The sequence below is a fragment of the Hirundo rustica genome, chromosome 1 (assembly GCF_015227805.2).
Source record: "Hirundo rustica isolate bHirRus1 chromosome 1, bHirRus1.pri.v3, whole genome shotgun sequence".
NCBI lineage: Eukaryota > Metazoa > Chordata > Aves > Passeriformes > Hirundinidae > Hirundo > Hirundo rustica.
In genome coordinates this window covers 35,111,559-35,136,938 of record NC_053450.1, presented here as the reverse complement: position 1 = coordinate 35,136,938, position 25,380 = coordinate 35,111,559, and the positions used below count along the sequence as shown (strand labels likewise).

Below are 25,380 nucleotides of genomic sequence, written 5' to 3'. Positions count from 1 at the left end.
CAAAATCAGTGTTCTCAATGGTGATTCAGGTACAGCCTAGTCCAGTAAGAACAGCTCTACAGCTGATTCTTGTGCTGGGTCAATCTCAGCATGCAAGACAAGCTGCTCAACACTGGTTTGGGTTTGTTTACCTATGCTTTCCTTTTATTTCTTGGCACAAAATCTGGCTCTGAGGCCCTATCTTGAAAACATTTCAAATTGATTTCACATGCAAACTCCTCTGCAAAGTTAAGGCCCCACATTTTTTTACTCTGAATATTGCTTTGCGAATTGATGTCAGCACAACTGGCAAAATGGATTCATCAGGACTGTCAGTGTTCAGGAACTGTCAATAGAAAATCAATCTTTAGGGCAGTAGACCGTTATAAAAAAAAGCAGAATGAAAGTGTTATTAGCTTAGATGTGTAACCCGATTATATGGAAGCATCAATGGCAATTACTGTGAATGTTTATCTGCTTTCCATAGTGCTCTGTCAAATACAAATTGAACTAATGGTACAATTCCATTACACTAAAAGATAAATGCCTCAAAATAAAATAGGTTGAGCAACTAACACACTCACCCTGTTGAATTGTATGTTCACAGTGTATGCAGTCACTGATCTCATCAGCTGTTAAAGGTTTACTTAAATCTGTATAACAGTCCCATGTATTTACATGTCCCAATTAACTGTCTGGTCCTAAGTGAAATTCTCTCCTCAAATACCCAGTCTAAAGAATGAACAGCATTTCCAGTACAGAAGAATTTCCAAGTCAAGGATATAAATGGGGGACAAAGACATAAAATGCTTCTTACAGAGAGCACATAGCAGTGATGCCTGGCTTGCAATTATGCTACAAATCTGGAAATATTACAGGTTTAGAGCCTGTGTTTTTCAGAGTTGAAGACTGAGGAGAGAACACAAATACAGAATGGTGGGAGTGGATCAACAAGCTGAAAAAAAAAAAAAAAAAGAAACAAAGCCACTCTATCCTTAAATTTTCACCTAAGGGTTTTTTTAACTAGATGTTATACCACTTCAAATTGAAACCAGATGAACCCTTCCAACAGGTTTGTTGCCCTGTCCTTTGGCAACTGAGCTGAGCATAATACCCTACCTTCCAACATGCACAAAATCCTTACCACTAGTAGCCAAATGTTCTAAGTCTCTAGTTTTCTGATAGCTCAGAAGGTTCTTGGTCCTTTATACACCTATAAAGGTCTAAACTACAGCTCTTGTGTTCATTAATTCATTGTAGTTCACTAATAACCTTCCAGTAAGTGGCATCCTCTACGACACTTCCTTGTCTTGGATGTGATTTCTAAGTACTGAAGTAAGTGAAAAGGAGATTTGCAAAACCAAACAAACAGGTGCCTATTACTGGGCAGGAATTTCTTTGAAGAGCAGCTTTTTCTTGCATCTAGTGTAAAACCACTCACAGTAACAATGAAGATGTACCATCTATTGAAAAAAAAAAAAAAAAAAAAAAAAATTTGTGGGGGTTTTTTTTGGTGGTTTGGGTGGGGGGGGGGGGGTTGTTTGTTTTGTTTTGTTTTGTTTTGTCTTTGAGAAGTATTTTCCCATTATAAACTCATTGGCTTCTATCATGGAAAATGCATAAAATGACTTTCAATTAACTCTTGTCCTTTACTAATTTTATCAAAAACAAAAACCCAAACCAAACCAACAAACAAAATCCCACAAAAATCCCACCAAGTTGCCCCCGGGGTCTTTGCCATTTCTGGTCTATATAACTTATGTCCATAAAACCACAGGTGGTATTTAGCGCTCTCCATTCAAGGCGGTGCGAACCCAGAGCCCCGGGCCCCGCATCCCGTGGGCGGGACGCTGCCGCGCCCCGCGTTGTTGTGCTGCCTTCGGCTCTGGCAGCAGGTGTCAGCAGAAGCTCGCCAAGGAACCCGCCCGCCATCCCGGGAAAGTGCCGCGCTGCGCGGGTGAGACATTGCGGCCGTGGGGCACCGCTGCTTTGTCACTCCGCTGCCTTTTTCTGCCTAACCAAGTGAGGAAAAGCAGCTGGTTCAGCCGCTGAACGTCCTACACGATTGTACCCCGCGGCGAGCAAGCAGGACGAGCTTTGCTTACGCGCCGATAATGCATTTGCGTAGCGAGCGTGGTGGTTCACATGACAGATGCTGGTCTCGAAGAACATTTTGTGCTGGAGAATGACAGGACACCGTGATTTGCGCATTGAGAACATGAGTGCCTGTCCTGAGGTCCGGAACTCATCAGGCCAGTGGATCAAATAACTGCAGAGCAAAGATCGTCCTTATGATAATGACTTTACTGTACAGCACTGCAGAAGGATGGTTCAGGGGATAAAATTTTAAGGAGAGGTTTTCAAATAGAATCATACTATGATCAAAATCACTACTCAACCTAAGAGCTATCTGCAGGTACATCAGGAGAAAGCTCATTCGCAGGAAGGAAGTTTGAGAGAGATTCTGTTGATATAGAGTATGTCAGGCATCCTGTGGGGAAGGCTTTCGATTGTAATCTGAGCAAATCTAGATGAGTAAAATAAAGTATCAAAAAAGTTGCACAACTTGATGAAATAACAAGAGAGTGAAAGAAAGACAACTTCGATACAGCATCTTTGGAACTCTCCACATTTCTAGATAATACTGATGTGAAGGAAGTAAAAATCAAAAATCATTCAGAAAAAAATCTGAGTTTACATGTGCCTAAGCCACCTCAATCCAAGGAATAGTAACGTGAAGAAAATCACTTCATTTAAGCAATGACCTTGACCCCAAAACAAAACCAAAACAAACAAACAAAACAATATCAAAACAAATGAAAAAACAAACAAACAAAACCTAAAAAAAAAAAAAAAAAAAAAGAGGCAAAAAAAGTCCACTAAACTAAATCACCAAACAGAAAGCAGGATGAGGGGGGAAAAAAAGATCCAATGATGCCAAAGCAGAAAGTAAGATGTAATTAAGGGGATATAGGGATATAAGGAGAACACTGTAAGAGCATTACTTCTGTTAGAAATGTTTGCCAATGCCAGCCCAATATGGTCACCTGTTTTCTCTCAGTAGGGGCAGAGCACATACAGGAGAAGAAGTGATGCCTGTCTGATCTTGGCATTTGTGAGTTTTGGTATCCTTTCACATTGCACTTTACAATCAAGCTGGCAGAAAATGTACTGGTCTGATACTGCTGTGCTAGATAGAAAAGCCATGATTATAGCAAACTTATGTAACCACAGCATATGCACAGCAGCTGGTCACTACCAAACTGTAAAACCATATCAAAATGAGGTTATGCAGGCATCTGTCCTCAAGTCTGTTCATTAATTACGTGCAAGATTATACGTATTAAACTTGTTGGAAACACCGAGCTGGAAAGAGTTGCAAGCACTTTGAGGGAGAAAAGTATAGCTTAAAATTCTCTTGACAAGCTAGTGAAATAAATAAGATTAGAAATCAGCATATATAACATCTTATTCTCACTTATAATCACAAGATAAAGGAGTACATTTATTGGAAACATTTTTCAGAAAGGATCAGGGCATACAGTGAATCACAAACTGATTGTGAGTCAGCCACGTCATATTGTTATGAAAAAGCAAAGCCTTTTAAAGGATTCAGTGAATGAGTGTCACAGGGATACAAAAGGATCAACATGGCAACTTGCAGCAAGTGCAGTGTGTGTTACTACCTCATTTAAAGAAACATGAGAACTAACAGGGAAAGGTCCAAGCAAATGAACAACAAAATAATCATGATTAAAAAAAAAAAAAAAAAAAAAAAAAAAAAAAAAAAAAAAAAAAAAAAAAGAGTTTTCTCTCATATGAATGGAGAGAAATAATGGATGTCCTTATGTAAGCATGCAAGAGCAAGGTAACTGAGGCAGGTAACACACAAACTGTGAGACAAGATCTCAGTAAAGAATCATGATACAGAAATAGAGAAAATCAGAAAAATGTGTTAGAGATAATATGGCTCCATGAAAAATAATCTGCTCTACTGACAACCCTTTCCTAGCCTTCTGTTTGTGAAAATGATTGGTAAATCCACTCCTCTGATGGTTAAGCTTTGTTCACCTCCTGTTTACACCAGAAGTAGCCAGGCCAGCGCTCAAGGTGAAATTTGGAGGAGTGCTCCTGAGGAAGACAAACAAAAACATGCTACATTGAAAAGTAGAAAAAAAGCAAAATGAGAGTTTGAGAAAAAGAAAATGAGAGATTACCTTCTTATATGTGGGTTAGCAGAGCTGAAAGATTTAGCTAGTGTTATAGTAACCTACAGATCAAAGAATATTTGACTGAAGCTGTTACCCCTCCAAGAACGTTATTCCCAACTCAGCTCTTCCAAAGCACTTCACTGGCTCTCTGTGTGCAGAGAAATAAATGCATGTGGAACCTCTGATACAGGGGGGACACCTAAGCAGTCTCTAGCAGAGTGGGAATCACCAGCTCCTCAGAAAGGGCATCCCAACAGTCCCTCTTCCCCGTCGCACAATACCAGACCCTTCAAAGAAGGCCTCTCACAGGTAAACCTACTACTGATGCCAGAATAAGACAGAGAAGAAAGAAGAGGATATGTAACTGTGCCCAAAACATTGTCTTTCAAGTCTAGGTGTAGGAAAGACAAATCTTTAGGAACAGATAGGATCTGAAAATTCTCTGAAGTGGAGAACATGGCATTTTTACCACTGGTTTAATATTGATTTACGTTTATCCAATCCCTACTTTGATTATTGTGCCTCGGTCACTCCCTAGACTCCAGACTCTTCCCAAACAGACCTTTTGTAAGCAGCCATCTCCTATTGTGTACCAAAGGATTTCTCATAAATTTCCAGCAGTTGCAACAAATAAGCTACCTCAGATGCAGAAAGCTACTGGTGTTTGGAATTTGCTCTGCCTTGGACAGCAGATCCACGGACAGCAGATCCACAGACCATTGGTCAGAACACCTGGGACATTTGCTGGGCCTTTCCTGCTGGAGCTCTGCAAGAGTTGGTTACAAAATGGATGCTTTTAGACTAGAGTTACAGAACACTGAAGATGCAGGGGCTTAGTAGATGTCTCATTCTCACCTGCACCGTTCAACTACCCTTTCATTGTATGCTCACTAGATTTCACTATGCTTATATCTGTGTGCAAGGTTAACCAAAAAAAAAAAAAAAAAAGGTTATGTCAGTTCTTTCCCATTTTCCCCTACAGTACATCATGAATTTCCTTAATCTGGTTGCATGACAGTAAAAATGAGAAAGAAGAACAACCAACCTGAAGGAAAACAAAAATTTTATTTCATTTTTAAGTTGTACTCTTGCTATCAGCAGAGCTGGAAAGACTGCCTGATAATGATGACTAAGCATTAAGTAACAACACTTCCAGTTGACACATATATAAAAGAATTCACATCTATAAACTTTAGTAACCCCTCCACTTCACTTAAAAATGGATTACAGCTTCCTTACAGTCTTGTAATCTTGCCCACTCAAAGGGCATATTCTCTTCTTTTAAAGGTTTTGGACCCTAACTCCTATATTAACACACATAAGAACACCTCCATGAATTTGTGGTAGGTTTTGAGATTTTGTATCTGTGAAAGCTATTGACTCATGGTTGCTACTTCCTAATAACTCATGGGAAACATACAAGGCAGGGGTTTTCATGTTCCCCAAAATGGCAACCACAGCTAGGACGGAAAGGGAAAAGGAGAAGAAACAAAGAACCATTTCATTAAATAAAGTTGTTTTCTAAGCGGGATATTTTCTTGAACTGAAACTTTGGTAAATTAACTCAATTTCATCTTCTTGGATACTTACATTGTTATATCACATGACACTTTTTTTTTTTTCCTCTATACCACTAAGATTTAATCCCATTTCCCTTTTATATAACTGTGTTAAGAAGCAAAAGTAGACTTAGAGTTTGACTTAGGGTCTCTAACTTCTCTGCTTAATTTTAAGTTTGCATTGAATAAGATGATTATATGTCCTCTTTTTTTTTTTTTTTTTTTTTTTTTTTCCCTATATTATTTGTATTTCTATTTGGACATATCTTGATATAACAATTACATTTCACCCTTGCAATACATACCATACTGCCCTTTTTTCTTGTATCTTTTTGTAGAAAAATAGCTTGCAATTCTTGGCTGGATGTTTGAGAATGGTTATTTAATATATTTAAAATAAATAGTTTCAATTTTAAAGAGCTTTTTACAGATTTGAAGAATATACTGTCTTCCATTATTTTAGCTAATTGTGCTTGCAGAGATTGACTCTTAGATGCTGTAGCCAACATCACTGATATTTCACACGATAAACGGTTCACAGCAGCAGGGATCTTGAATGCAAAAAACGGGCTCTGCTTTGTATGCAAAAATTTCACACGTAGTGGTGTGAATGGGATGGGTCTTACAGTGCATCCAGTAGCAAAAGCTGAAGGGCAGCTAACCTTCTGGTCTAATTAACTTTGAACATTATAGAGAACACACTAAAGCATGAAATAGCAACACAAAAAATATGTTACAACAGTTGAATAAGAGGATATGATTGAGGAATAACAAATTTTGGTTTTGGAAAAAGGGAAAGAAAATAAAGCCTGATTACTACGTACCTAGACACAGGATATGATGCTTAATTGTGTACCTCTCACCATTCCAGGGAAAGAACTGTACTTACTCACTTGAAAGCTGCCCCTTGTTAGGGGCAAAGCAACAGTGCTTACATGTCCTGAAATATCACCCACAAATTTGGCAACATCTTGCACCAGTGTCCATCATGTCTCAGGATCAAAGAGAAAATGACCATTATTTAATAACAACTAAGACTAGGAAACACATCTCTGTTTACACTCATCTGAATATCAGTCCATGAACTCCAATTCTGCAAAAATCTGATCTAGATTTACTCATTACACTGACAACTACAAACCAAAGTATGAAACTCAAAGCATGCAGCAGTGTAGGAAATACAACCAACTTAAAGTGGTGGCCATGAGAAGAGTGACCTTCTGCTCCTCTGTACCTGTTGTGACTTGGGTGTCCATGTAAAAGCCTAATGGCAGTGCTTTGGAGAAGATGATTTTTACTTGAAGGCACAATGAGAGGTAAAGATCCTCAGATGTGATTTGGTAACTAAGTTCTTGGAACTCAATAAAGAACTTAAGTTTCTTTTAATTTGACATTTGTGTTAAACTTTCATCTTAATTTCTGTGGGCCGTGTTTCAAGTGTTCAATAAAATGTATTATACTACCTTATTGGAGGAAAGCATTTTCAATACTATACCTTGTAAATCTCTCTGCTAATTAGAAATATGAACTGTTACCTAGCCTCCTGAAGATGAACTTTATCATTCCTTCAGGAACTTGCCCTGAAAAGATGGGATTTTACATGCCCGAAGATAGGAGCCTCTTCATGAGCATGGATTCAGTGGCAGATGAATCCATGTCACAACAAGCCTTCCTTGTGATACGCAATCATTGATTTATTTCCTGGTTAGTATGTGGCTGTGGGGGATCTAACCAGCCTGAACATGTACTGTCAGGTCTGCTGAACAGAAAGCCTAGGAAAAAGGTCACCTTATATAACTTTGCGCTCTGCTTTAAAACTTTTAAAGCTTTTATCCCACTTGTCCTTAGTCTAATTCTTTCATCCCAACTTTGGCTCACAGCCCATAGTGCTAGAGAACTTGCTACAAGTCTGCATCAGCAGACGACCCTTTGTCTTTGCAATTTCCCCTCTGAAGTTCAGCCCGTGCTAATACGTGGCTTCTTCACGTGGGAGGAGGCAGAAGTAGGATGTATGAAGGCAGAGTTGCTATGGGGAAAGAAGAGCAAAGGGATGAAAGGCGGAGACATGCAAATAGGTGAAGCAAGAAAGAGAATGAAAGAAAGTATAGCAAGAGGGCAGAAGTCCTGGTGACCCTACAAAAGATGTTTCTCCCTGTCATCTCCACAACTACTGAGTTACTGAGTTACTACACAAAGGGTTTACTCTGACCTCAGTCTGTGCACCAGACTGTTGATATTGACAGGAGTTTTGTTTTGCTTTAAAAGCAGAATGTCATCATTATAATCTGTTTTTTTCTCTGTTTTCTCTTTCTGTATTTGAAAATTGCTGCTGCTGCTTTTAGGTGTGCTGTTCAGACATTGACCTGCGTGTAGTTAAACAAATCAACCTATCTGGAAGGATTTGCATAAGAGAAGAAAACAAACAATGGAGCAGACATGAGGAAACAAATGAGGCGCATTTATTAGCTTTGTTTGCTCATCAGTCGGCCTGAGACTGACCTTTTAAAGATTTCCTAAGTTTAGTGCTTCCTAGTATAGAGGACTTAGCATTAGGGACTTGAGGGTGTCCTCACAGTAGAATATCAGAGCAAGAGGAAAATGCCATTCTTATAGGAAAACTAAGATGGAAGAAAAGGCTGGCTGTGGTTGCAAGTCACTTTTTCCTTTGTTTCCTTTTTTATTATTATTTTTAAGAGGCTTTTACCATAGGTGAACTCTGCTTACATTGAAGTGGAGATTGTTAATATTCTCTTTGATATTTAGGTTTTCTGCTGTCTGTACAGGAGTGCAATAGTCTGACTAGCAACAGAAAAGTCACTGGTGGAGAGAAATAAACTTGGAAAGAGCATGAACTTGCAGTTGCTGAGGAGCTCTGTCACCATGGCTGCATCTGCACATTGTGGTCTAGACGGGAAACTTTTCCCCATGGCAACCCATCACCTACAAGAGGACCATGTCTCTCTCAAGCTTCCCAGTTTGTGCCAAAGTGTATGTGAAGCAGGAAAAAATTAAGTATACCAGGTCAAAGAAGGATTTGTACTGTTTTTACACACACATGCACACAAAAAGGACTAGAAGAGACTTCCAGCACTTCAGACCCCTCAACTGATAAAATATGCTACTTACAGCTGACCTTTTGTGCTCCTTTGTGCCATCTCTGTGTTCTTTTAAGAGGCAGGAAAACTCTAGAAAGCTTTTCTTGTTGTTATTATTAGTTAACTGAAGTGGATTTCACTTAAGATGGGTGCTTTTCACAATTTTTAATTTCTGATAAGGAATGAATAATACAAGTATACCTGGTTAGAGCTTTGGAAATGGGAATTCTGTAGGCACTTTATGCAGTGTTTAAGAAGCTCAAGTACATTGAGATGATACATCGGGTTATAGGCTACTTTGGGGTGGAACAAATTTTTCCTTCTTAGGAAGGGTAAAGATCATTTTTTGTTCTTAGTTTTGTCCTGATATGGGAGAAGAGCTTTCAATACTTTTTCTTCATTCAGGTTCTTTGGAGAAAAGGGAAAGGAGGGAATGGTTACATCTATTATTCAGTCCTGTCTCAGCTAATTTAATACAATGCAAAAATAGGGTTCTGATACTGACAAATTAATTCCTGAAAATCTAGGCCATAGAGGAAATGTTTAGTTGTGTTAATCAAACCCTTTCTCCCAAGTAATAATATAGCTAGAATCACTCATCACCTTTTAGCATTACTTCTGCATAATGAGGTGGGTCTCTTGAATGGGTCAAACTGCATAACCTTTTTGTCTGGAGATTTGCCTTTTGGAAGTTGTCCTGAAAACAGTTTTCCGTGTGACTGTATTCTAAATAATTACACATGCAAGATGGATTGAGGACACCCAAGTGTGTGTAATGTTAAATGTGTGCAAGCCTTATGAGAAACGTGAAGTTATGATGATCACAGAAGCACAGAATCATAGAAAAGTTCAGGTTGGAAGGCACCTCTAAAGGCCATCTAATCCAACCTGCCTGCAATGAGCAGGGAAATCTTCAGCTCAAGCAAATTGCTTAAAGCCCCATCCAACCTGAACTTGAATGTTTCTACAGATGGGGAATCTACTACTCACAGAACAGGCAGCATGTTCCAGTATTTCACCACCCACATTATGAAATTTTTCTTCCATATATCTAATCTAAACCTACCCTCTGTCAGTTTAAAGGCATTATCCCCTGCCCTATCACTTCCTGCACTTGTACAAAGTCCCTATTCACCTCCCTTGTAGGCCCCCTTTAGGCCTTCTCCTCTCGAGGCTGAACAACCCCAACACAGCCTGTCTTCATAGGAGAGGCGCTCCAGCCCTATGAGCATCTTTAAGGACCTCCTTTGCCTCCTTTGCCAACAAAAACTTGTTGCAACAGGTCCATGTTTTTCCTGTGTTGAGGACCCCAGAGCTGGAAGCAGCATTCCAGGTGGGATCTCATCATAGCAAAGAAGTGGGCAGAACCCCCTGTCTCAACCTGCAGGCCACAATGCTTTTGATGCAGCCCAGGACACGGTCAGCTTCCTGAACCACAAGCACATATTACTGGATCACATCCAGCTTTTCATCCACCCCAAGTCCATCTCCACAGGTCCTGCTCTCCATCCATTCATCCCCCAACTTGTATGGATACTGGGGACTGTCCCGGGCAGCAGTCCTGTCAACAGCACCACTTGGCTTCGTTTCATCTGCAAATTTGCTGAGTGCACTCGATCCCTTTGTCTATGTCATTGGTGAAGATGTTGAGCAGCATCGGTCTCAGTATGGATCCCTAGGGGACATCATTTGCCCTGATCTTCACCTGGACATTGAGCCATTGACCACTACCCTTGGGATGCAATGAATTTTAGGTGCAATCAGGTGACTGGGCATAATGATGGGTTAAAATAGTATTCCCACTAAAATATGTCAGCAAAATTCCCAAATGAAGAGAGGAAGTTTGCATGAAAAGATAACCGTCTTGGCAAGAATTGCTTCTACCTACTTTTCCTCAAAGATGTGGCTTTTAGCTGTATTTTTCTTCTCACTCCTTTGCTTAATTGAAAGCTAGGAAGGAAGGAACTATCCAAACTGTATTGAAGGGCCATTGTAATTTAGGGATCATTCTTTTAAGATGTACTATGGCAACAGATTAACTATAGCAGCCATCATATTGAGCTCATTCTCTGGGATTCACTTTTGCCCATACCATAGTCTCTGTCTTCTTTCCAGCACCTCAGGATGCAAGAGCTGCTGCTGCCCTCAGGAGTCTCTTCCCTTCCCCTTATTACCACTCAAAAAAATTCACCTGTGCCCTGGCTGTGCTTGAAAAAACCTCCCTAATCTCACATCCTCTCACTGAGGCCTTCCTGGAAACTCTCATTGTTTCGTGAAGCATCCAAATGGGTACCACCTCCTAAAGCGTGCCATGTGGGGACCTCAGTTGGCCATACCAGAACCATGAATCTGATAGAAGTGTTTTGAGGCTGGATTGCACAAATTAAGGGTGAGGTGAGTTTTGCTGTGCTGCATCCTGTGGTAACTTGAGAAAAAAGTGTGCCAGGAAGCATAGAAAACAGCCAAAAGAGAGATAACAAATGTTGCTTGAGACAAACTGATAACTATTTTTACCACATCCTGCTGCGAGAACTGAGCACTGAAAGTGATTATTGAGAAAAAAAGGCATAATAATCCCTACAGGACAGAGTGGGGAGGATGCTTCTGCACGCCAGCTGATGTCTCTGATGTCGCTCTCCTCCATCCAGCCCGACCGATCTACTTTTGCTGCCCAGGTGGATAAAACATCGGCATCGAAAACCGTCGTCGCTTTCTGTGCCAGGGTGTGAGAGCTGTCAGCGGAGGGAGCGGCCCGGCCCCGGGCAGGCTCCGCGTATGTCCCGCTGGGGCACACACAGTCTGGGGCACACACAATCCCTGCCAGCGGCCTGGCGGCGCCGTCAGCTCTCGGAACTCGCTCCCGAGGCGCAGCCTGCGCGCCCGCTGGGTGCCGCACGCGGGGAGGACGGCGTGGCCCTGGATTATCCGCCGGTTTAGCGGGAGGATCTCGGTGATCCGTCCCTGGATCGCACATCCCGCGCTAGCCGGCAGCCGCAGGCTCCGCGGTCCCTCGGGCAGCCGCAGCCGCGGGGCCCCGGGCGGGAGCGGGCCCGGCTGCGCGTCCCCGCCTGACCCCGGCCGGCGCCGCCCGGGGGGCGCTGCTCGGGGCGGGCCGGCGGCGGGGGCGGCACCGACAGCGGCACCGACAGCGGCACCGACAGAGACACCGACGGCGCCGGTGGCCCCGCCTGCGCCGCGGGGAGCGGCGGCGGCCGTGGGCGCCCCGGGGTGGGCGCAGCCCCGTGAGGGGAGCCCGTCATCCCGCGGCCGCGGCGGGAGGAGCGCGGCTGACGCGGCAGGGAGGAGGAAGCGGCAACTCGAGCGGACGGACGGACGGACGGACGGACATCGCCGGCCCGCCCCGGCCGGCGGAGGGACGGAGGGTCGGAGGGAGGCAGGTACGCGGGGTGCAGCCGTCCAGGGGTTCGTGCCCCTCCCACGGGCGGGGTAGAGAGGGCCCGTCCGGAACCGCGGAGGCTCCGCGGCCGCGGGGACACGGGACTCAGCCGGGGACACGAGACTCGGGGACGTTTCGCTTCCCTTTTGTTGCAGCCCGAAAACGCCTGCGTGCTTTGCCCACCCCGCCGGCGTTCCCGAGGAGCGTGCTCGGGTCGGCCACGCCAGGCTCCTGCGGAGGGGCCGGGGAGCTGAAAGCGCTCCCGCAGGAAAGCGCTGCTCCGCGTGGGCGTGCGGCTCCAGCGGCCGGGATCCGCTTACGGACAGGGGGCAAAGTGCTCGCGGGCGAATAAACAAACAAACATGGAGAAACTTCTGCTCCTCCCGGCCCCGCCGCTACTATTTTAGATTCTGTATTTGCAAAGAAGTTTTAAAGCCATTTAGAGTTTCACATTCTCCTCTGTCTTTCTCTCCTCTATTTTTTTTTTTTTTTTTAATTCCCCCCTTCTCCATCAGTGTTACTGCCTCCTGCTAGTACTCTTGCACTAATGTTTTTTACTGCGTGTATATGTAGTTTTACATATTATGCTTTATTTTGCATGGCTGGCTCGGTGTGGGAGGGTTTGTTTTCTGGGTTGCAACTACGGACACCACCAAACTCCCATTTCAGTTCCACTACTTAACTCCATAAAGACAGTAAAGCTATGCTGGAATCAGACATTTAAGGGGTGAAGAATGGCTGGGCGTTTACATTTAGAGCAGGTGAAAGAGCTCTCTTCCAGAGTCTTATACCTCTGCCTCAGCAGGATGAGGAACCCCTGGTTTGCTTTGCTTTGTGCCTTGCAGAGGCAGCGCAGTGAACGCGGTTTGGATCTGCAGTCCCTCTTTCTGGGGGTCTCTGTGCCAGAGAGGGAAGGGCTGGAATTGTCTCTGTGCTCGTTCAAACACCTTCAGCATGAGAGAAGGTTGGAGGCAAGGAGGGAATTAAAATAATGCTTCGTCCTCATGTGCAGAGGAAGTTGCAAAGTATTGGTGATTCCTGCACAGATCTTTTATGGGCAGACTTGATTTGGGTTAAGGAGAGAGGTGGTCGAGCTGGAAAGAGTATCCAGTAGCATTCACCTGCAAAATACTTTGTTACTTGCAGGATGCCTGCCTCAGTGCTTTTGCGAGCACTGGTGAGAGCCCCTCGGCTTCCCCTTGCTGAGACTTACATGCTCCTGCAAAGTTTTTTTTTAAAATCTGAATTCTGTCAGGCTCTTTCCCTTAATTTTTGAGATTGTACAAAGAGCAGAAATATGCACTAGTTGGCAGCAAAAACCAGTTAGTGATCTCTGTATTTCTCTTCAGTAAGTGCTACAGCCTATTTATTACGTGCTCTAAGCACTGAAATGGCATTGACATTTATACTGGACACTCAAAATAGATGTTGACAGCCCTTGCATTTAATTTTTTTTATGCTAATCTAATAAATTCAGTATCTATTGTAATCTTCAAAGAGGATTAAACATTTCCTGGGGGAAAGGAAAGTTATGTGGACTGGTGAATACATGGGCTGCGTCCAGAGTGCTGCAAGACTTGTGATTCATTGGTTTTGTTGTTCCGAGGGGATCTTCATCCTGATAATCAACAACCCATAGGAGCTGTGGCTTTTTATTATCAGTGTGTGCATTCTCATTCTCTAAGGACAGGTATCTTTCTAAAAAGCCTGGCAAAGCTTCAAGATGTTCAAGTCTCATTGAACAGAAATCTTCAAAGGATTTATGGGGGGATAGTAGTTGGTTGGTTCCTAGTCCACTCTGCTTATAAAATGATGTATTGCAGGGAGCTAATAGTTCAAGTTTTAAGATGTGAGCACTTTAAAATCATTACTGTGTTAATTTTTTTACTTGTTTAAAGTCAATCCACAAGTAGGTGGATAATTTGACTGTAATGGCATGTGTTTAAAATAGTGATCGGTGGTTTTTAATATGCAGAATTGCTTCAGCCTAGCTAGCTGGAATAGATGCAAGCCTCCAAAGCTGACTTGACCCAGCAACAAAATATTTCAGTAGGGTATGCTGAGGGCCAAAAATAAAGTATATTAAATAAAATTACCTAGGTATTAGCAAATAAAACTAGATACAAAGCATCTCTTGTTTCTTTTGGGATCTAGGGTTTATGATGGAAATCATCTGTCAATCTAAAATGCCATGCATGCTAATTGCAGGTTCATGTTAATCATCACTGTATAAGAGGGTATGTCAAATCTTATTTTCCATCCCATCCATACAGGATAGGCTGCTAATAAGCTGTGATCCTTCAGCCACATCCACACATCAGTTCTCTCCTGGGTTATCCTCCCTATATCCCAGATAATTTTCCAGATGGTTTCAGTTTTATAATTTGCGTGCAAGTAACTAGGGCCTTTTTGTCCCATGGCTACAAGCCATTTTATACACAAATGCCCTCATTTCTGCATGGAAATAGAACTCAGATTACACATATTGGCAGTTCCAAATTATGTTTTTGTTTTGGCTGTCTAAGTTGTCATTATGAAGAATGTTATTTTGAAGGAATGTGCACTTCCCAAATGGAAAGTCACTATTGGTTGGTTTTGTGACTTCATTTTTGGACATCCCTAAGTCACTTAAGAGTTATTCTGCTACGATTTTTTTTTTTTTTTTTTTTTAAACCGAGGAACTAGAAACTACTGTAAATAATGTATGTATTTATATAGACTGAGCCCTAGTAAAGCAATCTGTTGTTTTTATTTGAAGTTAGTTCTTTGAGTATTTGTATCGAAGGATGAATTTTGTTCTAGTTTAAGCAGTATCCATATGCTAAAATGTCCTACAAAGCAAACACACTTTCCAAAGTAGAACTGAAGGGCTTCCACGTGCTGCAAGAACATTTTAAAATATGTTAATCAGGTTCCTGCTTGCATTCCTAATTCTCAAACAGAATTTATTCCCCCAAGTCTTCCAAACCACCTAACACTGTGTCTGCCTGACTCTGAAAGTGTCTTAAACATATTGGATCTCCTTCTTTGTGCAGAAAGTTCTTAAGCGCCTTATCTAGAGCTGCTGTAGTTGAGCATCAAAGCCCTTAGGAGATGAAGAAAGTAGGGCACCTGGCAAGCACACTGTAAACACACGCGCTGATGGCATCTGTGGTGCCTCGAAATGCAGCTGCGTGCTTCCTTTTGGGAACGCTGCTGGAAGAGGAGCCAGTGTGCACCTTTCCCTGAGAGCTGCTGCTGGTGGGATTTGTCTAAACAGCAGACTGTTCTGGTAGTTGAAACCTGGGCTCCTGCTCCCTGTGCCCGAGGGGCTCACAGCCACATCTTCTGTCACCTCTGCAGCTGTTGAATAGGCTGAAGGAGGCGAGCAGAAGGGCACGCTTCGCTCCTTGTGCTCAGCCTGGGCCAAATCGTGGAAAATGCAGCAGGTTGCCCAAGGCTAGCACGAGGGAGCACCAGAACCTTGATTCTGTCACAGCAGTTCGTGTCCTACTGGGAGGAGGGCTGGGACCTGGTGGTTGCTTGCTGGTGATGATTATCAGAGGAGATTATTTCCATGGCATCCTCTATGTTTCAGGAGAGGATCAACACTTGACTAATTTCTCTAGGAGAGAACTGGGCCCAGGAGAACAGACTCGGAGATGTGGAGTGGGTGGTGACAGCTGTTGGTAGTCCCAGTTTAGAAGTTCAAGCCTGCAAGCTGAAGTGGGGAAAGTGTCCAGTGTTTCCTCCCAGAAAGCCCCATTTCCAGCGCAGGAATCTCCACCCTGGGCCACCACTTTCACACTGTGTCTCTATGTGGCAATAGGTGTCACCCTGCTAGTTTTATATTATGCAGGGTTTTAGGTGGTGTTTTATGTGTTCTGTCCAACAGATTTGTGTGTTTGTGTCCTGACCTGTAACTCCATTCCCTTGCCCAGTTCCATGTTAGGATTCTTTCTCCCTACTCTTTAGCAAAGGAAGAAGTAAGGTTTTATCTTCATGTGACCTTTTCCCTCCAGTTTCTCAGACAGCCTGTGAGCATCATCATTTGAGGAGAGGGAACTTCCTTATTCCCTCATATTTGAAATGCTTTGCTTTGCAACTACTAAACCACAGTTTTTCTGTGGTTTAGGGCAGGAAAGCACCTGGGGGTTGGGGGAGAGTGGATAAGGAAGATTGATGTCTAAATTTATTTCACAGCTCCTTTATTCAAAGAGATGTCACATCTTACTTCTTGGCAGTCTTGTTTGAAATTGTGAGGGCAACTGGCAAGCTGCTAGTGCTGAGTGTCTTGCCAAATACTATTGCAAAATACTGCTAGTGCAGAAGTTGCATAGCTTTACAGACTGCGATGTTTCTCTGGGAGTTAACCAAAGGGGTACCAATTTCTGATCCTTTGCCTCTGATGGGAAGCAGGAGCGATATATTTCCATTGCCTTATGAGGCACCATCATGCTGCTCTGCAGCTGCTGTCTCTTCCAGCCCTTGGGATTAGTTTTCCTTCAATGGTGCTTCTCCATCTCTTGCTTACTGTTGTGAAATAAACGAGGAAACAGAACTATTTTAAAAAAAATCTTCACTATATTGTTAATTGCAAAATATTTTGGAACAGACATCAGACAAAGGAGAGCTCTGCCTCCAATCCTGTACTCAATGTTGCTAATGCAGCAGGTGCATCAGCATAGATTTGCTGTGCCCCACGGAGTTATGCCCCATATTTCAGTGTTCATTGAAGAGCCATGCAACTGAAGTCAATCCCAACTACTTATCAGTGTAATATAGGATGCAAAATCTGATATCTAAATATATGCAAACTGTGTGCCAATTATTGAGGCCTTGTAACTTTGCTGTTAAGGCATGAGTTGGAAACACAGTTCTGTTTTTCAGGAGCTAGCTTGATAGCTATTTCAGAGCTTTGCATCATTAATCTGTGCTCAAATTGGTATTTTAATGAGAAAAGGGGCACCTGTGAAGATTATGTCCCACGGTGTTGTATATAATATTGCATTACAATGACATTTCTGGATTCAGCTAGGAAGAAAAGCTGAAGGGGTAAGTGCTGCTCCTGGATAAACATCTTAAACCATGCTGTTATTCTGGTTAGAAGGTACCTTGGAAGTTGGTGAGTTAACTCACCAGCTTAACTCCTCGCCCTAAGTGTTCAGACTGGGCTGCTCAGGGCTGTGTTTGCCTGGATTTTGAAAACCTCCACAGCCCCCCTGGACACCCTGACCTAGTGGTCAGTTATCCCTGTGCGGATTTTCCTTCTCATGCAATGCACCAAGAAGTCTGTCTTGGTAACCTTCTCGAAGACATTGGGAGGCTGCTGTTAGATGCCCCTTGAGCCTCTTCTCAAGGCCAGCTATATAAGTCGAGTTACCTCCAGTTCACCTAGAGAATGTGCTGCAGCCCATGACTGTCTGTGTTTTGGCCTCTTCCATACCCTGTGTAGTTCCTGGAATGTTGGATGCATGTGTTAGGATGCAAGTGTACCTGGTCTGCATGACTCTGAACTACTGTGTGTTTCTATGATAATAGTTTAGATTTAGACTTTATTTTTTTGTTTGTTTGTAAATTCCTAGTGTTAGGTATTTATGAACTGGGATCACTATCAAATCCTAAAATATGTTTTATACTAAGTTTAGTAAATAAGTAAGGACTGAGCATTCAGAAAATGAATGCTTTTACTCAACCATGGTAGAATTTCCACTTTATGGTATGTGTTTTGCTTTACTGCTGGAAAGAGCATAGAAAAGGGATAGGAGGTAATTAAAGAAGAAAATAATTCCTGTACTCCCTTTGGATGGGACTTTACCATACCTTGCAAAAGCAAGATACATTAAGTCTACAAGTTCGAATGCTGCTGTAGTAGTCGTGCATCTTGAATATATTAAAGTGGAGGGGGGATGAGGGAGGGAAAAAAAAAAAGCGCTATGTTTTCATAAAAAGGTAAGTAAAAAGAGCATGTAGCATTAAGGAGTATATAGCAATGTTTTGAGAGGTAAGAAGTGAAACAGAAGGGGGTTATTTTGGAGTCATAGTGGATGCTGATAGCCTAGAATCCAATTATCCAGTTAGCCTCCTGATTTTTTTTATTTTTTTTTCAAATACTAGGCCCTCCTGTTTCATTTAAGCAATAAATGTAATGCTGTTAATTTAATCTCCCAGTACTCATGGTAAATAGCTTGTAAACAACTAACTTGTTTTCATCAATTGCTCTTTAAAAGGGGTCATACATTTTTCGGATTAGCGTGGAGATGGTTAAGCAGCATTTTAATATCTAAATTTCACCCTTCCAAATCTTTGGTAAGAGAATATCTGTTATCTTTGGAATTTTTGGGACTAACAGTTCTTTCCTGCCATAGTTTGGTTTTCAGAGCCCTGACAGAAAACAGATAGGGTTTCTCTGTCAGGGAATCCCAAAACTGTCCCTTAGCTGTCCCTTGAAAATAATGTGACACTTGCAGCAGTGACAGAAAACCAAACAATTACTGTGCTCTGGTGAGAAAATGTGGCCAGTGTGCTACAAAATTTTCAGCTCTCTTGGTGTAAAGTGTTGGTATCAAGAATGAATTGTGCTGTTTGCAATGAGGTTTTACATCTTGTGTATGTGCCCACACACATTATCGGTAGCTCTAAAGGCATATGTCAGATAGATTGATTTAACTTCACTTTTCTTCAGAGTTTTTTGGAGGTTGGCTGCCTCTTTGGTGCTCTTTTCATGTTAACTAATAGGTTATGTGGTGGATGAATAAGATTCTTTATAGAATTATCTGAAACCAGGCACTGATTTATTTGAAAACAAAGGGTTTCTTTAGAGCTAAGTTTAAGCTGGCATTGCCATGAATCCTAGAATTATTCTACATTTAAATGAGAGAACAGTAATGCACTTGTACTTGGGCTTTGAACAGCACAGAGCTGTTGACCAGAGACTTGGAGACTGCTGAGCAAATCTGTTTAGGTTCCTTTGCCGAAGTTTCCAAGCCTACTCTTCTCTCCTTACACATGAAGAGAAGCAAAGCTAAAAAGACACTATAAGTTGCATTGATTAGTTTGTTTGGAGGAAGGCAAGTTGTTTGCTGGTGTGTGATCAAAACACGTGTAAAATCCTGCTCTGTAGCAATCTGAACACATACTTTTTCTCTGTTTTGCTTTGGGGTGTGTGGGGTCTAGAGCATAGCAGCTAAACAATACCTCACTTGTTTATAAAAAACCTTGGGAAGAAGGGGTGAGAAAGAAGAAAATATTTACAGTAGCTTTCTACCCAATTAAAATCAGAAGGCAGACTAAAAAGGAAAGAGTTCATCTATGGTCCAAGCCAATTAAAAGTAAATTTTGCTGCTTGGATGTTAATTTACACATCCAAGGCAATGTAAATTTAAACTAGAAGCTTGATTTAACCTCACCGGTTTAGATGAACTTCAGATTTATGACTCATTTAGTTTTGGTCATAGCATCTGGGTATTTAAGCACATTTTATGTGAATTGACATTAGAAATTCATAAGCTGCCTTAAAATGTTAAAGCTGTAGAGTACTTCACCAGAATGTGTAAATAATGCCTGTCTCGCAAACACAGCTCTACAACATGAGCTGGCTCAGATCCTCAGTTAAGATATTCTTATGCCCTCAGCCATTTATCCCCTTGTTTAATTATCTAGGAATAAAACCAGATTTCTGTAGCTTCTCTTATGTATTAAAAGGTATCTTGAAGTTCTGTGCAAATGCTTTAATTGTATTTGTTGATAATAGTTGAGATTGTTTGTGGGGGTTTACACATAAATTGTGGGTTTATTTTTAAAGAATTGAAATAGAGGTAGAATCACATAACACTTACGGGGTTTTACTCAGAAATTAAACTGCAAACTTGTCAATGTGTGCAAAAATCAGTTCACTGTTTTACATAGGAGCATCACTTGAAATGACCTGAAAGAAATTTTATCATCAACCACCCAGTCAAATCCTGGATAATTATTCAGAGAACCATGTTGGATGTATGATGTGCACAGAGTAAGAAACAGAACAGTCCTTGAGAAGGAATGTGAAGGGGCTGAATATTTCAGAAGCTGCAGAGCATAAGGAACAGAGGACAGCCTTGCAGCTCAGAAACAGGGACACACACAGTTGTGCACAATTTGACACTTCTTTAGGAAAAGAAAGTTCATGAAATGAAAATATGTTGATAATGGAAACTGGTAAGGAGAAACTGGAACATGCCTTGTCTTGGTTACTCGGCAGCTGGAAAAGATCCATGACTTGGGTGCTTGGCTCTTTGTTTTGGTTTTGCTGTTTTAATTTATGAGTCAGAAAGTCCCTAGACATAGGGACTCATTTAAAGGAAAAGAAAGAAAGAAAAATAAGACATTATTAGCTACGCTATTTTAAAGCAAATGCAGTTGCTAAGTTAAAATATTGTGATAGTTGTTCCAGCGTATTTACGGATCTACCGAAGATGTCCATATGTCACATCAGATGTCAGTTAAAATGGTCAATATGCCATCTCAAATCAGTCAGTGACTGGTGTCTGGACAGTGAACACTATCTCTCCAGCCACGCTTGTTGCTGCAAAGCATTTAAATCAATCTAACAGTGGAGGAAAGCAGTGTTGCTCTGGTCTGCTGTGGCTGGTGTGTCCTGCTTTGGTCTCTGCTACGGTTGGTCCCTGGATTTCTCTGGTTTGGCTTAAGATGAGTCTCTGTTACAGTATTAGTTCAGGTCAGGAGCATGCTTTTGGAGTACATCCCTTGTGGTTCACTCTGCTGGGGGACCTTGGGGAGCATGAACTGGATTCCTTTCAGATGAAGTAAGATTGGAAGATGTTCTTCAGGAGCGCTTTTAGCACTGAACCACAGTGCTAAACACCTGTGGGCACAGGTGTTCTGCCCACAGGACCAAGCTAAAGTTTGGCTGAAGCAAAACATACAACTTGCCATGCCAACATGGGTCACGTGGGTGCTGCATCTTCAGCATCAACAGTCTTCCTCGCTGTAGATATGCTTTGCTTGCACTACATTTCTTGGTAAGGTAGACATTGAAACAAAAACTGCAGCAAGAGTAGATCCAAGCACCTGGAGCCTGCCTTTTCTCTTGCCTTCATGTGCAGCCTGGTAAGTCATTGCTCATGAAAGTGTAACACACCTCTGAAATGACTGTCCCTGCAAATGGCAGTCTCATTTTTCATCTTTGTTTTTCCCAGTTTCCTGCCTGTCACCTGAGTTCCCTCAGTGCTTCTCTGCGCTTCTAAACCACTTCTTCTTCCCCTCACTTCTGGTTTGCCACCATGGCATTCCTCAACCATTGTTCCCAGCCATAAGGTCTCAATCTCAAGTGGTCTCTGCCCCAAAGATGCAATCTGTGTTTTATAAAGAAGTGTTTGCTTCAGCTGTTTTCAAAGCTTTTTCCTGGTGAAATCTGTTCAATATCTTCACTACCCTTCCAATATTTTTTTCATGTTGTCTCCCTTCCTCAAGTGCTTATTAACCTGAACCTTTTCTGTGCTCATTTTAAGCTCATTAGGACTTGTCCTGAAGAGACAATTCCCTTCTCTTTGAAGTAGTCTTCCAAGGTAACAGCCACTCCTCAAGTGGGTTCCCCCCACCCCACACTGGCTTGTCAATCCCACCTCCCCATAACACACATTTTCTAGACCAGTTTTCATTCTTATTTCTGTTCCCTAGACCCACATAGGTAGGACCACATCTTTCCTAGGTATTCAGACACAGAGTGAAGTAGAAGGACTTTTTGAGTTCAGAAGATTATGCTCAGGCTTTTCACTCTTATTTTATATCTCATAGCAATATTTGTCTTAGAGCAGCATGACATTTGTCTTTGTGACCTGCTGCAGTCTGAGATGCTTCCCGTCCTGTATTCCCATATTAGACGTTTTCTGCCTTTGGGCAGTGTCTTGCATATAACCTGCTACATTTCACTCCATTCTTCCAGATCACTACTCTGTCCTGATGATGATACATTTAACCTTTGTTTCTCACATCCAGAACTAATATTTATTCTTCCTGCATCTGTAGCCTGGTTGTTAAAATATCTCAAGGCATTTTCAAAGCTTTTCTGAAGGGAAGGTGTGCCATCTGTGATTTCTTTCTTACCTCTCTGGAAGGCTGTCAGAAGAAGTTAGCAATGTGATTTAACAAATCTCTTTTGGCTATTGCTTAGGATTATCTTCCAGGTGCTGCTAATTGATCTGTTTTGGATTGTTTTCTCCAGGAATTTGAAGTTAAACTGACTCACTGGGTCTTTAATATTCTTACCTGTTGTTTTTTTGTTGTTCTGATTTGTTTACTTGGGTTTTTTTCCATTGTGCAGACATGCACACACTTCAATTCGCATTCTCTGTCTCTCTCCAGTTCGTCCTGAAATCCTACCTGTCACTACTATTATTTATACTGCTTGCATTTGACCCCTTTGGTGAAGACTGATGTCCTAGACATGATAGTCTTCTGGGTGTCATTTCTTATCAGCTTTTCTCTGTGTTGACTAGGGCCAGAAGGTTTTTCTTTCTCTTAAGCTATAAATATGTTGATAATAAGGATTTCTTTTTGTTGCTAGGTTTTTTTGTTGTTGTTTGTTTTTGTTTTGTTTTATTTTTGGGGGGTTTTTTTGGGGGGGGTTGTTTGTTTTTTTTTTTCATTATAATTCTACCTTAACCATGCTGATTCTCATAACTATGTACTTCTGCAGATTTTATATTTATTGCTAGCAATTTGGCTATGTTTTCACATTCTGTGCCTGTCTTGACAAATAAATCTTGTGCTACTTTTTTATTTTTACAGGGCACAAGCACAGATTATCCTGTTGTATTGTTTTGTAGAGGAATTGCTGCTTCTTTCTTGTCTTGCCTCTTAGTGTCTCTTGGGTTCACATTCTCTTTGCTACATTCTTGGGCTCCCCCACCTCCCCTTTAATGACATTTAATCAACTTTTCTTCTGAACTGGTTGCTTTCCATTTGTCTAGAAACAAATCAAAAGTATTCGCTGCTTTTTTAAAATGTAAAAACCAAAAAAATCTGATTTTGAAATAAAGGAAGTTTAAGTCTAAACTAAACTAAAGTGCTGTCAATTCACAGGCCTTTGCTCTTATACCATGTGACTGTTGAGATACCACATGGCAGCAGATTTCCCGTTCCAGCTCTTTGGTTTTACTTTTAAGTTGCTAGCTGTTTGATATGTAGATTTGAGATATCAAACAAATAACCCTGGTGCTGGTAGGTGGTTTTTAATGGCTTTGTTTTTGTTTAAACTGATTAGCCCTGTCAGTGCAAATGGCTTGTTCTTGCAAGGCTTCAGATTCTGCCGGCTGTCATTGCGCTTGTTGTCTGTCATTGTCCACAGTGACAATGGATCTACCATAGTGGGAAAACATCAATTTCAAACCTAAGGAGAGTGTATCTTTTCAGATTTACAGAACAATAGAATGGTTTGGATTGGATTGGAAGGGGCCTTAAAGGTCACCTAGTTTCCATTTCTGGTCTGTAAGCTCAGCCCATTCATGGGTTGGTCCAGATTTTGTTTCATGAGTTGTTGATACTGTACAAAGGTCAGATGCTGGATCTAGACTCTTCCAACCATGGATTTATTTCCTTGGCTCATTACAGCAGTGACAGCAGACATTTTAACTGAACCACTCCATCAGAACAAACGGCTGCTTGACATGGGTGACCTCGACAATTAACTGAAATGCCTCCCCTTGCCGTTTCGAAAGGGGAATGCTGTACTGCATTCCACTCCCAAGAGAGAACTGAACCTTTGGATGTTCATCCTTGGTGACACCAGTGATTCTAAAGGCTTACCACTGACTTGCATTGCATCCAGGGTGAGTGAAAAAGTTGCTCTGCTGTGGGAAGCCCATCAGTTTGGCACTTCCTCTGAGAGGAATTAAAGCTGTGATGTGCTGCCACACTTAGAAAAGAAAAGGATCTGGTTCAAATGTACAAATTCCACAAATTATGTGTTCAGAAGATACTGACAATTATTTTCTGACGTAATTTTTTGTTGCTATCCGATTTACTTACTTTCATGGTAAATTTGTCCCCTCCCCGCCCATGTATGTTTGGAGTTTTTTGTTGGGTGGTTTCTTTCTTTTCAAAACAAAAATCTCAAAATAATAATTATTATTTTAGTTATAAAATAAAAGAATGTGAGTTCTGCGTGTTTTCCTCTCTCCTTCCAGACACTACAGGAAGGCATGATGGTCTCTCCTCTCAACTTTCCTGGACACACAATAAAATAAAACTGGATATAATCTCATGTAAATTAAATAATTAATCCCAACATCTTGTTTCCATACTCCCACAATTCTAGCAGGCCATACAGGTTTAGTTTGGCTCTACCTGCCCACCATAGTAGGCATATTAATGCGTCCAAATTTTCTTTTATGTGAAACATCCAAAATGTCTTCTTATTTTGGTGTTTGTTTGATATTTTATTTGTTCACTTTTTGTCTCACTCAACCACTGGTCCTTCTGTTAGTTGATAGAAGTTCTTCTGCCTCTTGTTTATCCTATGAATTGCTCTGGCTTGTGTGACTTGGGACATCCTTCCCACAAAACAAATTAGGAAATGTGGTACAAGTTTAACTGTGCAGTACCACGTTATGGTTTGATCCCAGGTGGCAACCAGCCCCTTGCTCACTTCCCCTGTCCTGCTGGGATGCAGGGGAAAACTGGAGAAAGGTGCAACCCATGAGTTGAGGTAAGAAAAGTTTAAGAATTGAAATAAAGTAAAATAATAATAATAATAATAACGAGAAAGGAGAAAATGGAAAGAGGAATAAAACCCAAGACAAAGAAGTGATGGACAATACAGTTGCTCACCATGCCCTGATATCCAGCCCGTCCCTGAGCAGGGATTGGTGGCTCCTGGCCAACTCCCCCAGTTTATATGCTGAGTATGATGTTCTAAGGTATGGAATATCCCTTTGGCCAGTTCAGGTCACCTGTCCCAGTTGAGATCGCTCCCAGCTTCTTGTGCACCTGCTCAGTGGCAGAGGATGGGAACCTGAAAAGCCCTTGACTTAGGGTAAACACTGCTTAGCAACAACTAAAACATCAATGTGTTATCAACACTGTTCTCATACTGCATCCAAAACACAGCACTGCATCAACTAATAGAAAATGAACTCTATCCCAGCTGAAACCAGGACAGT

General features: G+C 41.8%; 1 protein-coding gene across 1 annotated transcript in view; it reads left to right on the top strand.

Annotated features, from left to right (window-relative positions):
* Positions 1 to 12,137: 12,137 nt before the first annotated feature.
* Positions 12,138 to 25,380, top strand: part of SGK3 (serum/glucocorticoid regulated kinase family member 3) — a 55,410-nt gene continuing 42,167 nt past the window's right edge. Inside the window, exon 1 of the mRNA XM_040063824.2 lies at positions 12,138 to 12,242. The gene's annotated coding sequence lies outside the window, so the exon portion shown is untranslated. The remainder of the gene's footprint in view (positions 12,243 to 25,380) is intronic.